Source organism: Apis mellifera, linkage group LG12 (assembly GCF_003254395.2).
Source record: "Apis mellifera strain DH4 linkage group LG12, Amel_HAv3.1, whole genome shotgun sequence".
In the NCBI taxonomy this organism is placed as follows: Eukaryota; Metazoa; Arthropoda; class Insecta; order Hymenoptera; family Apidae; genus Apis; species Apis mellifera.
This window is the reverse complement of record NC_037649.1, coordinates 5,080,410-5,093,396: the sequence shown is the minus strand read 5'-3', so window position 1 is coordinate 5,093,396 and position 12,987 is coordinate 5,080,410. Positions and strand designations below refer to the sequence as shown.

The 12,987-nt window shown below is 38.2% G+C and overlaps 1 protein-coding gene across 3 annotated transcripts in view; it reads right to left on the bottom strand.

The window, feature by feature from the left end:
• The window catches only part of LOC409778 (storkhead-box protein 2), a 113,988-nt gene that overhangs the window by 41,651 nt on the left and 59,350 nt on the right, over positions 1-12,987 (bottom strand). The window lies entirely within an intron of this gene.

The following is a 12,987-nucleotide window of genomic DNA, read 5'->3' as shown; positions in this document are numbered from 1 at the left end:
ATAATCAATAATGAAATTATTTAATACAAAATATAATGCAACTCGTTGACTTGAATTTGCATAAAGTGTTTTTGCAATAAATTGTATGTGATATTGTTTAAAGCATAGCATTTTGTTCTCTCGTCCTGTAAAATCGTCTATTTTTAATTGGCACTTTTTAACAATATCCGGTGCCATCGATCTCACGACCACTTTAGCACACAGTGAATACAGTCAAAACGTTTTACCCTCGCGTTTTTTTTTTTTTTTCCGTCATGTTCTCGTCCTCCGTAACGCGGACTGTTACTAAAGGACCCTCGGCAGGGGCCGACTCGCTGCACCTGACAGGACATTTTTCACTTGGAGCCCCGATTGAAAGCGTTCTTCTCCCCGAAACGTCACCGAATAATCCCACCGTGTATCGACCGTAATGGCACTTGTGCTCTCGAGGCGTGACTTTTTGCTAACAACATCCAATTCGTAACTGGAAAACCGTTTCAACGTTTTTGCGCTCGAAAAATAAAAAATTAAAATGATAAAAGCAACTTTTCAAATTAGTATAGACGGGTAGAAATAAATTTTGTATCACAGTAATTTCACAGTTGGGATGATTTTAATGCGATCTTTAATCTGTAAAGATTTTTATACGTATAACAAAAGTAATAATAATAAATCCAAACTGTAGATTATTCCAATTTTTAACAATTTGATCTAAAAGAATTGCATTAAATTGGCTATGTACTATGTAAAGAAAAATTTAATAAAATTCATTGAATTACATATCGATTTATAAAATAGTTATAGAAGTATAATTTAAAAATAAGCATCTTAAAAATTATCCCTTACAGATTCAATTTACAAAATATCTATCTTTATTTACATATACGATATAGAGAGGCTTAATTAATGCGCTGCTTCCTTCGCATTTGCATTATTAAAATGGAAACCGGAATAAGTAATTTACTCGGATTGTCAAGCTCCAGAAACTTTCAGGTTGGCTAAGATATCGGTGTTCATCTAAGAAAACGGGAAATATTCTTTCAAGTGAGTTTCCAAGTGAGTCCACTTTCGAAGTACCTTCACGTAGACAGGAAAGCAGTTATCCTTTATAACACGTTTCGTAAAATATGCCCGAATTTCTCGCCACGACTCGAAATTCACGGTACGATCCTCCTACGTTGGGAATCGCTCAACTGTGCAGGCGCAAAACGAGACCATCGTGCCGCTGCGATCTAAAGTGCGATATAATTCGTCGAGGCAAGAAGGTTCCATCCGATTTCCTTCCCATCCATAGATGAAAATTCCATTATCTATGGATTCTTTTCCAAGATTTACAGATCAATTTTATTCTTTTCTTAATTATTTGTTCTCGTGATTCTCAAGATCGCAAGGATAATAATTCTTTTCGCGAAAATTAATCGTCTTAATTTTTCCTTTCTACGTTTATTAACGCCTGAAACACATGTATATAAATTTAATACTTGCAATTGGGAAATAAATGCGATTCACTGCCGTTATCGTAGAAATTCGTGTAATGAAGGAATATTTTATTTAGTCGAAAAATAGGAAAGATTCTATGGAAAATTGTCCGTATCTAACATTCTTACAACACGAATTATTACGCTTATTGGTGTTCCGAATGGAAAGGTTAAAAATAATCCGGAGAAATATTAACAATTTGTAATCGCTCTTACAGTGTAAAGATCAAAGGTAGAACGTTCCATCTTTTATTAACATATTACTTAACACTGTGATTTAACGGATTTATTCGTGTCAAGGTGTTTTTCAACATATGAACACAGCAGAAATAACGAGAAATAATTTCTCATGTGCAGTCTCATGGGGGGATTACTCCTCCGTTCTTTGGGCAGGTGAAACTTTTTTGATTACGTCAAAGCTTCCTTTCGTCGACAATTCTTATTCCTCTGAGGAATTCTTCCCTTCCTCGATTCTTTCCTCTTCGTCCAGAAGATTGGAAAATAATCGTCTCAGACACAATGATTGAAGAAACATTTAATACATTTGTACATTTAATAAGTGACGAATGAACCTGTTAGAATCAATTTTTTTCTAGAATTAATAGAACTTTGTACAGAAAATTTCTAAATTCATATTTTATATTCAATTCTCTGAGAGTATTATTTTATATTTCGATTGAAAATCTGTATCAGTCTCGTTTATATCCATTCAGGAAAGTAATCTGCGAACTGGCGCCTGAGACGAGACTTAAAATTCAGAAACCCCATTTTTCTTGGTCCGTCGCGCACGAAGAAAGAAAGCGATTTCTTCGCCAAGAATATTATTTCTTTACGTTGTATCGAGTCATCGCTTTCTTCGAGTGAACGCGATTAACCCCTTAACACCTCATTGTTCTTCGATTTCGTGGCAAGAAACGGTTTCTTTTTCTTATCAGACTCGAAAGAATTTGATTCCATGTTATTCTTCTGTAAAATAAAATTATCAGACTTTCAACGTTATAATATTTATTCGATTTGTTCAATTTTTTTTTTTTCATCACATTTTTGCCGAGACTCGGCGATTCTCACGTTTTCCAAGAGGGTAAAAACCTACTACCCACCACTGAATTCTCCCATCGCTGTTAACAATCGGTTTTTACAGCATAATCGTGAGAGATCCTTCCGACAAATCGTTCTAAGCACGAGCTATGCGGAAAAGAATTAATTCTCAAGAGCAGGGTCCGTGTCGCATAAATTCGTCGCGATGGAAAAATGCACACGTCTGGGAATGAAGAAAACAGTCGGGGACCGTGTAAACAGTACGTAAATTCGATCATTGTTCTCGTCAAGCAGCCATTACATACGATAACACCCGGCAAAAAGGGAAAAGGAAGAAAAAGTACGAAGGAACGCAGCAACTGCGATATACGGGGTGTTCGAACGAAATAAGAAGAAAACGAGTAATGCATGGACCGTTCAAACAATATATAACAAGGCAGTAAGGCAAGGAAATTTTCGGACGACGAAAATGACAGATTTTTTTTCTTCTTCTTCTAGATGAATCTATCTTTTTAAGAAAATATAATAATATTATTTTAAACGATTTTTATTATTAAGAATTGGAGATCAATTTGTTCATGATATACAAATGTAACATCTTTCGAATAATTTTCATTTCTTTTATTTTCCAATACAGATAGCTCGCCATATTTGTATCTTCTTAATTTTAATTCAATCGGTATTTAAAAACATTGCTCGAATATCATTTTATGAGTAACACCTGGGTAACAATTTAATTTTAAATTAAATTAAAGCTCTATTTCCCCTCTTAACCCTCCCCCTAGCTCTATTATATAATACGAGATTCGAGCATCTTTGCATTCCAATTTGCAAGCGTGTTGTGTTTGTTTCACTTTTTTCTCCAGAACGATCCGTTAAATTTTTTACCGGAGAACGTTAGAACGTTGGTAACACCGTGTATACACTTGGAAACATACACCAAGAGTGGAAAAAAAAAAGAAGAAGGGGGAGGGACGAGGGGAAGAGGTTGAGGGCTCTTGCAATGGCGTTGCTAATCGGCTCGCTGTTCCTGTTGCACGTTACGTTTATATTGCTATTTCTTCGCCGGCAATGAACTTGCGGCAATTCACTGTACAGGGTATATACGGTCGTTGGCTGCCCACTAATTATTATGCAATATGCTAGCCATGCTCTCGCGAGCATGCTTATCCTTTTAGAGGCTCGGTTACGAAAGACCGAGTATGAATTCGCGACGAGCCGAAGAAGAAACGGACGGCCGATTATAGATTTGACAATGGCCACTTTTGAATTTCCCTTGGGAATCGCCTGTTTATGATCGCGCTCTGTGAATGATCGTCGTAACTTTGAACAGGGCGGATGAATCGTGAAAATCGTGAACGGGTAGATATTGCAAGCCGATATTTGTCCAAGTATTTTATTCAATTTCTTCAAAAATGGAGACACGTTTTCTTTCTTTAAAAAAAAAAAAAAGATTCGTTCGAGCCAACCACTCGGTGAAAGTGTTAGATTCATTATCTCGCGAGGAAAAAATATATCCAAGTTAATTTTCACTTAATTTAGAAAATTTAGATAAATTTTGCCTCACTCTATAAATTTGACACAGATTGTCATCGAGTCGATCAATTATCGATCGACGACAAGAGAAATTGTAAAAATTTGATAAACCGTTGACGAAAGTAAGTTCCTTTCTTAGATCTTGGTTAAGGAGAGCCAGTCATTTCCTTGAAATCGTTGGAAAGTCGATGGAAAATCGAGATATTTCACCTCGCTTGGATACACTTTCAGATCTGATCAGTGTCGAATTTTAATCAATAGCCCCTCCCCCCTCAGCTTCCCTCCGATATCCGCGTGGGCACGCACGACATAAATAACATAAATCACGATAACATAATTTATATGCTAATACCGCGTGCAGCGTGCGCGTTCGCGCGAACGCAATGCGGATCGAGGGGGTATCTAACCGGGTGTAACTACGTATCCGACATTGGCGTCGATCTTTCCGCCATTATCGTTTTATCAACCAGATTCCGGTTAATAAATTTACGAAATACGAGTTTAATCCTCTCGCCATCATTTCTCATTATTCATCGGATTCTAACATTTTTCTACGATTTTTATCTCTATCTGAATCTGAACATTATAAATTTAAATTGGTGAATTTATCTGAGAAGGAATTTTATGAGAAAAATCAAAAGAGGTTTGATCGATTAGATTATTACGTTCTAGTTTTATCTTGGTAAAAGTTTAATTCTGTTTAACATCATTATATCATCAAAATTTTGTAACGAATAAAGTTTCAGGAGAATCATAATTATTTCTAAATATTCTTAAAATATAAACCAACGATATTATCAGGAAAAATTTGACTTCAAAATTAAGCAACTTGTGTAATCTGACTGATGTTAATCACGAGAATATTTCGCAATAGGAGACGCCAATGACGCGATAATCCTGCTCGTTTTATGTCAACGTAAACACGAAACTGGGGGATCAGAATTCGAGGAATGGAAAGACACACGCATCCTCCACCAGGGGATTACTTAATTTTTATACAATTAAATTGGCAAACAAATAAAGGAAGACACTGGCTGAAAGGTGAATGGGCATCCCGCGGATAAACAAGTTCTTGCGAGCCGAGTGATAAAAGTCGCGTCTCTACATGGCCATATTGATTTACGACACAACAGCTACGAGATAGAGACGAAGCAAGTGAAAATTTCCTTTCGATATCGTATCTCCTGAAACATCGAACATCTTCTTCTTCTTCTTCTTCTTACTTTTTCCCGGAACAAATAATTTTTTAACGTTTCGCGATACGATGACAGTCGAAGATAATTCCATAATTAATCACGAAAGCATTCCTCATCCGTTTCGAAACTTAGAAAATTCTTATTAGAATCATCAGTATAATACTTTTAACGCTTCACAATTGCTCGAACACTTTGTAATAACAACACGAGTGCAAGTTACGGAATAGTTACGTTTCCTCAAGATCATTCGATAGGATGATGCATTACACCGCCACGGGCAATCTCAATCTCAATCGGGAAGACTTCAGGCTTCCTACCGTAGAACCGATCTTTTTCTTAATTAATATCTTTAATCAGGATCCACTTTCCTCCTCCGTTTATCGCCTCTGTCGCTTTAGCGTGGCTGTAACGGTAAGATTAGAACTCGATGCACGTGAGACTCGTTGTACACATATACTCGATCGGAAGCCGGGATACGTTGAACGGCATATTAAGAAGCGCGTTCGCGATCGCAAGCGCGATTTGATTAATGCTCGCGGAAAATTGTATGTTTGATGAAGAAATTTGCTCTGCCAATTATCCCCTTCCCCTCGCTCGCGTTTCGCAGAGAGGTGTTCGGAGGGAGGGGAGGAGGCGCGTTTGAAAGTTGTGCCTTTAAAACGGTCTCGTCTGTTTACCCGGTTTATTTCGCTTTCTTGCGGCCTTAGAACACGGGAGTCTTCACGCTTCTAATCGTCGGTGGAAAAAGTTGGCGCGAAGTGAAATGCAATAAAAAGGAACGATTTTCCGGGCGATGTAAAGCCTTCTCCTGCTTCCCCTCCCCCGCGTTTTCGCTGATATAGAAACGTTCCAAATGTGATTTTACGATCTTCTCGGATATAATATTCTTCTACGATCCATGAGGCGCGATATTTATATGTAGCTGCGGTTGGGGGATCGGTTGCAACGTGTATCCTCAAGAGCATGGAATTTCAGTTAGTCTTATTTCATCGTCGTCGAGAACGACAAAGTTTGCGTAAAATAAAAGATAATACAAAGAAAGGAAAATCCTGGGAGGATATGAAAAGATTTAATTTAACTTTGAATTATATTGGATAAAATTTCGCATCGTACGAATCGTTATATTTTCATCTTTTTCAGCCAATTGTTTCAATTAGCAAATAGATCATGGAGAATGATGAAAATTCAGAATTCGATCATCTGGAAAGTCTTATTCTGAATAGCGAACAGAGAATGACGATAAAAAAAGAGAGAGAGAGAAAAAATTAAATCCAATCATTCGTAAAAAGATCCAATAATTATCCCAATATTCCAAAGATTGTTTTCGATGCGAGGAATCGGAGATCTGAGAATGTAAAGAACGATCACTCGTCGTCTTGGTCCAAATGTTTCGACGATGTTCCGACGGAAAATGTTCGTCGATCGAACATAGTCCAAAGTCTGGGCTCCAAAGTCGAGATTGTAAAGAAGTGAATGTAACAAACCGGTATCCTTGGTTACATTGCGGTTATGGGCGGAGAAGGCCGGCACAAAGCACGGTGTTTTTTGCAGAAATCCGCCACGCGGATGGAAAGTGTCGAGCTCGATTGCTGCATCGGCCATCTTCAAGGTAACGTTGGATCAACGTTATCGTAATAACGGTCATTTTATGATATATATCCTCTCACGGATCGACCAGAATTGCAATTGCTCGAAAGATCTAGAAATCCAATAATTAGAATACACGCATCGCCGCGTAAAACAGACTGGCCAAAGTGTCCTTTCTTATATGCACACCGATGTTACTTATGCAAATTAGGTGGACCGTTTTACGCGTCCACCTCCGGAACCGAAATCCTTCATCGACCGAGCGTTCTGTCTCCACACTCCAGATCTACGAGGAGTGATCGGCTTGCAGCTGTGAAGCAACACGACCAGACGTAATAACGGTAATACGAAAGGAATACGCTCGTTTGCATCTCTTTCGAGATCCGTTACCGGAAGTATTATTGTGATATCTCGTATGCATTCTTATTCTCATCATTCTCGTTATTAATTATTCCAACTTATTATCCAATAAGTAATAACACAAGTGTCGAACATTATCTCTACGAGTTTATACTCTTTTATTCCTATTTATAACAAAATAAACTATTCTTCCAAACATAAGTGTATTACGTATTCAACAATTATTGTAAATTATTAAAATCGGCAAGACGATTTATTACTTGACATTACACTTCGTCCCCCGTTTCCGATAATCATTCTCGACAATACTCGCTAACGATACAACATCCCCGAATTAAAGAGAACGGACGGATCGAAATTTACCGCGCCATCCTCCATCTTCTTCCTCCCCAAGGCAGGGCTTAGCTCGCGCAAAGCTTGGCCGAGATATATGGGGCCCATTGTATTGTTCGCGAGAGGCATTGTTGCTCAAACTGACACCACGAAGAGGGAGAGAGAAAGAGAGAGAGAGAGCAGAGCGCGCGTATCAGCACGAGCGGATCCTAAATCGCCTTGGGGGCCTCCTCCACGGCCGGTAATCGAGGAGGAGCGGTTCTCTCGCTCGAGGAGAGGACGTCCCTTATCTTTATGCATATTTCACGGTCGCTTTGCGCGAAGCGAATGCCCGCCGCGGAAACGAGGAACTCGGCCGCGGTTGTGCATTGCATCTTTACGACTCGCTTTACGCCGCTTACCAAACCCTTTCCACGGAAAGCAAAACGTGCACGTGCGATCGAGTCGTACACGCGTTCTCGAACGGGCGATACTTGCTCTACCGGTTGCCGGGGAATACTATTTCCAGGATAGGCTCCGGGAACGAGGCCCTCCCGTCCTGCAAATTATAATCGTCTTATCGTTTGCCACTTAAAGAAAGATACTTTTAATTTAACAATTGCGATATATTTGTTTCTCGATGGAAGTATAATTGTGCGTATGTAACCTTCTTTGAGAAGATTTGAAAGGATTATTTTAATTCTGTAGTAATTGGAGTGTGGAAAAAAAAGAGAAGAAACTCGAAAGAATTCGTTCTTGAAATGAAAATTAATGGTGAAAACGTTTCTACGCATGCGCGGTCCACCAAGTATCGAGCTCCACCTGTCGCAACACTTCGAAGAAACCCGATCTCCTCGTGCGCTGCCAACTCACGATGTCGAGATACCAACTTCTCGAAACATCTCTAAATGGACCGTTAATACAATTTTCACGGTGGACGGTTCGGATGGTTAGAAGCCTCTAACCGTAGACGGTGCAGCGGCATATTTCGGATGCGAGGCACAACGTGGAATGTGATCTACGCGCGTCTTGCATGTATAATATACGGTATGCGGTACTGTTGCGCAATGCTTGCGTGTATATATATATACACGAGTTTGTTGGTGAACGTAGCAGGTATTAAGGATGACGTGTATCGTCTATCTGTCGCGCCCGAATTTCACAATGTTATCCTGTTCCTTCGGCATTAATTCTCGAACGAGCTACCGTTAACCGGATGTCACTCGAATGCATAAACAATGGAAGTTTCGTTATTGCATAAGTATACGGGTGTTTATCGGCGAATTGTACCCACTCGATATTGTATATCCGCGTGGGATTGTCGATACAAAATTTGCATAGATCGATAGGGGGTACGAGGGTACGCTTATCGTTACCTCGCTAACGGTTTTAGAAATTTCTTTACTATTAATAGCCTATAAACGTTAAGTTGAGCGTATCAGAAAAAAAAAAAATCGTAATGATGGAATTCATAATATTCGGTTCGAGTCATTTAATAGGTTTGTTTTTTTCAATCAAAGAAAATTCCTTTGTTCGTAATAATGATTTTGAAACGATCTCTACGAACATTTATAGAATACTGAATTATTCATTAATCCAAATTCGGATAGGATCGATGGCTTTAAAATGAATTATTACATTCTAATTCTCGTGTTTTCGATGGAGAATTTATTTTTCGAATCTTGTGAATCTTAAAGTCTAGAGGAAATTCATTTTTCCAACTCGAATACACTTTCTTCCGTCGTGATGTTTATATTAATCCGGTGGTTTTACTCCTATTTACAATCCATTTCCGGTTACGGTGGTAACCAGAGGTAACACGATTCCTCGTTGCATCCAGGGCTGAGATTGCACGTTATCGTTGTACGCGTACGTGTGTGTATGTGTGTGTGTATGTGTGTACACCCGCTTCAAGATCGTGTTTCACGTTCAAGCGGAAAACGTATCGCAAATATGCGTGTTCCTGGCATAATATCCGCAATAAAACGAAGCAAGGTTTCACTCCCTCTTCCTTCCTTCCTTCTCCCTCTCCCTCCCCCGTGTGTGTAATGGAGTACGTTGTTTATGCATCCACGAGATTCACAAACGTGTTTATAATCAAAGACGGGAGAACATTGTCTCTTGAGATGTGACTCTTATCGTGGTTACGTTGTTACGACATTGTTCTTCTGTCGTATCAGGTATGGAATAGAATGTCTTGTTTAACGTGGAAGCGGAGAGAATGGAAGACTTGGAGCAAAGTAATAGAAAATAAAGAGAGAACAGAATATCTTCTCGATAAAATGATTGACCAATATTTTTCCTTGAGATCCAACGTATGTAAATTTTTCACATGGATACTTAAAATATATTTTGTTTCGAAATATTGATTTTGATGATGATATTTGTTATTTTTGTCATATAAGAGGATGATCGTTTAATTAAATGTCGATTTTCTTGGAGGAAGATTTTTGAGCAAAGGCTTTGATAAAGTTTGCCTTGGCATCGAACGCGCCAAGGTTGGCTTGATTACGGCGACCCTCGGTAAACTCTTCACCCTTCTGGATCACGATCCCGAGAAATTGACTCCTCCCTTGCAACGTGTTATTATTCACGGTGGATCGATAGAACATCTCAGTCTTTTCTTCGCGATGAAAATATTTATCTTCGATACGTTAACCAGCTTTATCTACAATCTCGAAATATCTTTTGTCACGTAGCTTCAGAAAAGTTCTTCTACAAGAAACGAAGAAATAAAAGATTCGAAACAAAAACTTTTTCTTTCAGTAAGACAGTAAGGAAAAGCATATATGCACTTTTTAACTCACATTTATTCTTAAATATTACTATACTTATACTTCTTATACATCTATTTTATCATATAGGCTCTTCTACATTTTTACTATTATTTATTATATAAATAAAATTAAATCGATTAATTATCCTCCTTTGCAATAATATTCTCGACATGATTCGCAATTTTTGTCCACAATTGTTTAGATGAACAGACTTTACATTTTTTCTTCTCGCCTTTTCTCATCATTGCTTCCAGTGTTTTCAATTCCTCAGAAATGAGAAACATTAAAACGAGATATATGACGTGTTCTTAAGATTCTTCTTTAAAATGCTTGCTTCCACAAATTCATCCGTATCCATACTATAGCAAAATCGATTCGATTGTGCTTAATACGCTTTCACTCGGCTCGAAGGGGACAAGTTTAACTTCATATCCGATCATTTCATAGATATTACTAATTATACAATACTCCCTCCTTATTTTTTCGAGCATTCTAAACCGATTTTGATACGGGTAATGTCTTAATAATTGGCCGATCGAGGAAGAAGGGGGGCGATCATTCGATCGATCTAAGAGCCAATTACCTGCGACGTAATTGTCCCAAAGGTTTGACTTAGGCGGAATTAGGAGAAATTTACGAGAATATAGGATATCCGATGTTTATCTAAAAGTCGAGTTTAGCGATAATAATTGGAAAGAGATCGCACGACGCGGTGGGCAGGCAGCCTGGAACACCGTGGAGATGGAATCTTTGCTGCTGCTGCGGCGGCGGCGGCAGTTGAACAGCAGTTGGATCGTTTTGTACATACGCCGATAATATCTCGATGGAACAGCGGCGAACAATAATTAACGATGGCGATAAATAAGCTGGTAAACGTATTGTGAAACGATAACGCCGACTGTAAATGTAGCAATTTCAACCGCGGCTCTAATTAGCCTGACAATTATAGTGCGTTGATCCAATTCCAATCCCAATCCTTTAAGATTATCGTCCCCTTATCGAGAGTGCCGCACGGCACGGTTTCACACCGTTTCTTCCACGATCGAATCGATCCAACTTCTGTGGCATTCAAATTATTTTTCGCTTTTGAAACGAGCGGGAGCGTAAATCAATGTACGAGAAATACGATTAATTTTCCATTCTAATTGCACTTTATCCGTTGATAACGACTTACTTTTTTCGCGCCACCTCTTTTGAAGAAGGAAATTCGTTTCTTCACGATTTATATAAATAATATTTATTTTGTCATGGTTAATTTAGTTTAAATATGATATTCGTTTCAGATATATAGTTTATACAGATTTTGGATACCTTTAATTGACATAATGATGCATTTTTCATTTCATTAAAAAAAATTCTGTAGAAACAGTTTAATCTTTTCTAATCTGAAAGACTTGATTGTGAGATACATTCCATTTCACGGAAAATACAGACTCTTTAAATTAACATGTTTATAATATAATTTCAAATTTTGAGATAAAATAAATAACATTTATTCTAAAATAAATGTTAATAAAATTTAATTACTAATCTTTAAGTAGAATATATTCTCCAATTATATAATGTTAATGAACGAACATAAAAGAAAATCTGATTCAACATGAGATCGTACCGGCTTGTTATCATCTATCTGCTTCATCATGTATGGCAAAGATCTTGGGTTAGATCGAGCTGAACGCGGGCTTATTCTTGCGATAGGTTTTTTAAGGAGAGTTGGAAGAGGAGTTGGAAGCTTTCATTGGGGTGCGATCGTGTGGCGATATGCAAAACAAGAGGAGGGTGAATGATGTTATTATCGTTTGCCCTTTGACGATCGATCCTTCCTCTTCCGCGTTGCCAAGCGTGCCTCGAACATCTGCCTACCGTCAATTTATCAATTTGACAAGTTTTCTTTCATCTTGAAACATCTTTGGAGACACTTTGATCTCTTTGATAACTTTTCCTCTCCGATCTTGTGAAGAAAAAAAGAGAATCTTTGAAAAAGTCCCCTGTTCAAGTGTTTAAGCTTAGCATCGATGCCTACCCTATCATGATTTATTCATTCCACGCGAAAATAAGATTCGATATTCTGATATTTTCACGATTACAATCAGATATCATCGAGATTTTCATAAATTATCTTCGATTCGATGTATAAATTTAATCATTTTAAAGTTTTATCTATTCTATTCGTTCCTTAAAAACTTTTACTTTCGTTTCTTCCGAATCGTGTAAAAAAGATTCTTAAGATTTTTGTTCAAGTTTAAACGACATCTATTTTATTCTCTATTCACAATCCACCAAAAAACAGGTGTTAATAAAAGGATCCTGTTTGAAAGGAGAGTGTCAGGAAGTCAAAGATGTATAACAAAGATCTCGATTATTATCGCCCTTACTTTCAACAGCCTTTCGGTTACGAGAAGCGGTTAACGTTTCCCTTCGAGGGTGTGCTCCATCCCCACTCATTGAAACCGAAGAGCCACTCTTCTCGTGGAAAGGCATGTCCCAATTTGATTCCCCTGGAGCTGGACAACCCCTGACAACATTGGGAGGGAGGAGAAATGGAGAGATTGCGATCGATAGAATCTAACCGCGTCGATTCGATGAATTGGCAATCAATCGTTTTTACGAGAACAGAAGAGGAATGATGATGTTGGATTGGTTTTGCCACGTTCCAAGGCTATGGAGGGAAAAAAAAGAAAAAAGAGAGAGATACGGAAAGGAAGGATTGTGACAAGATCGCTT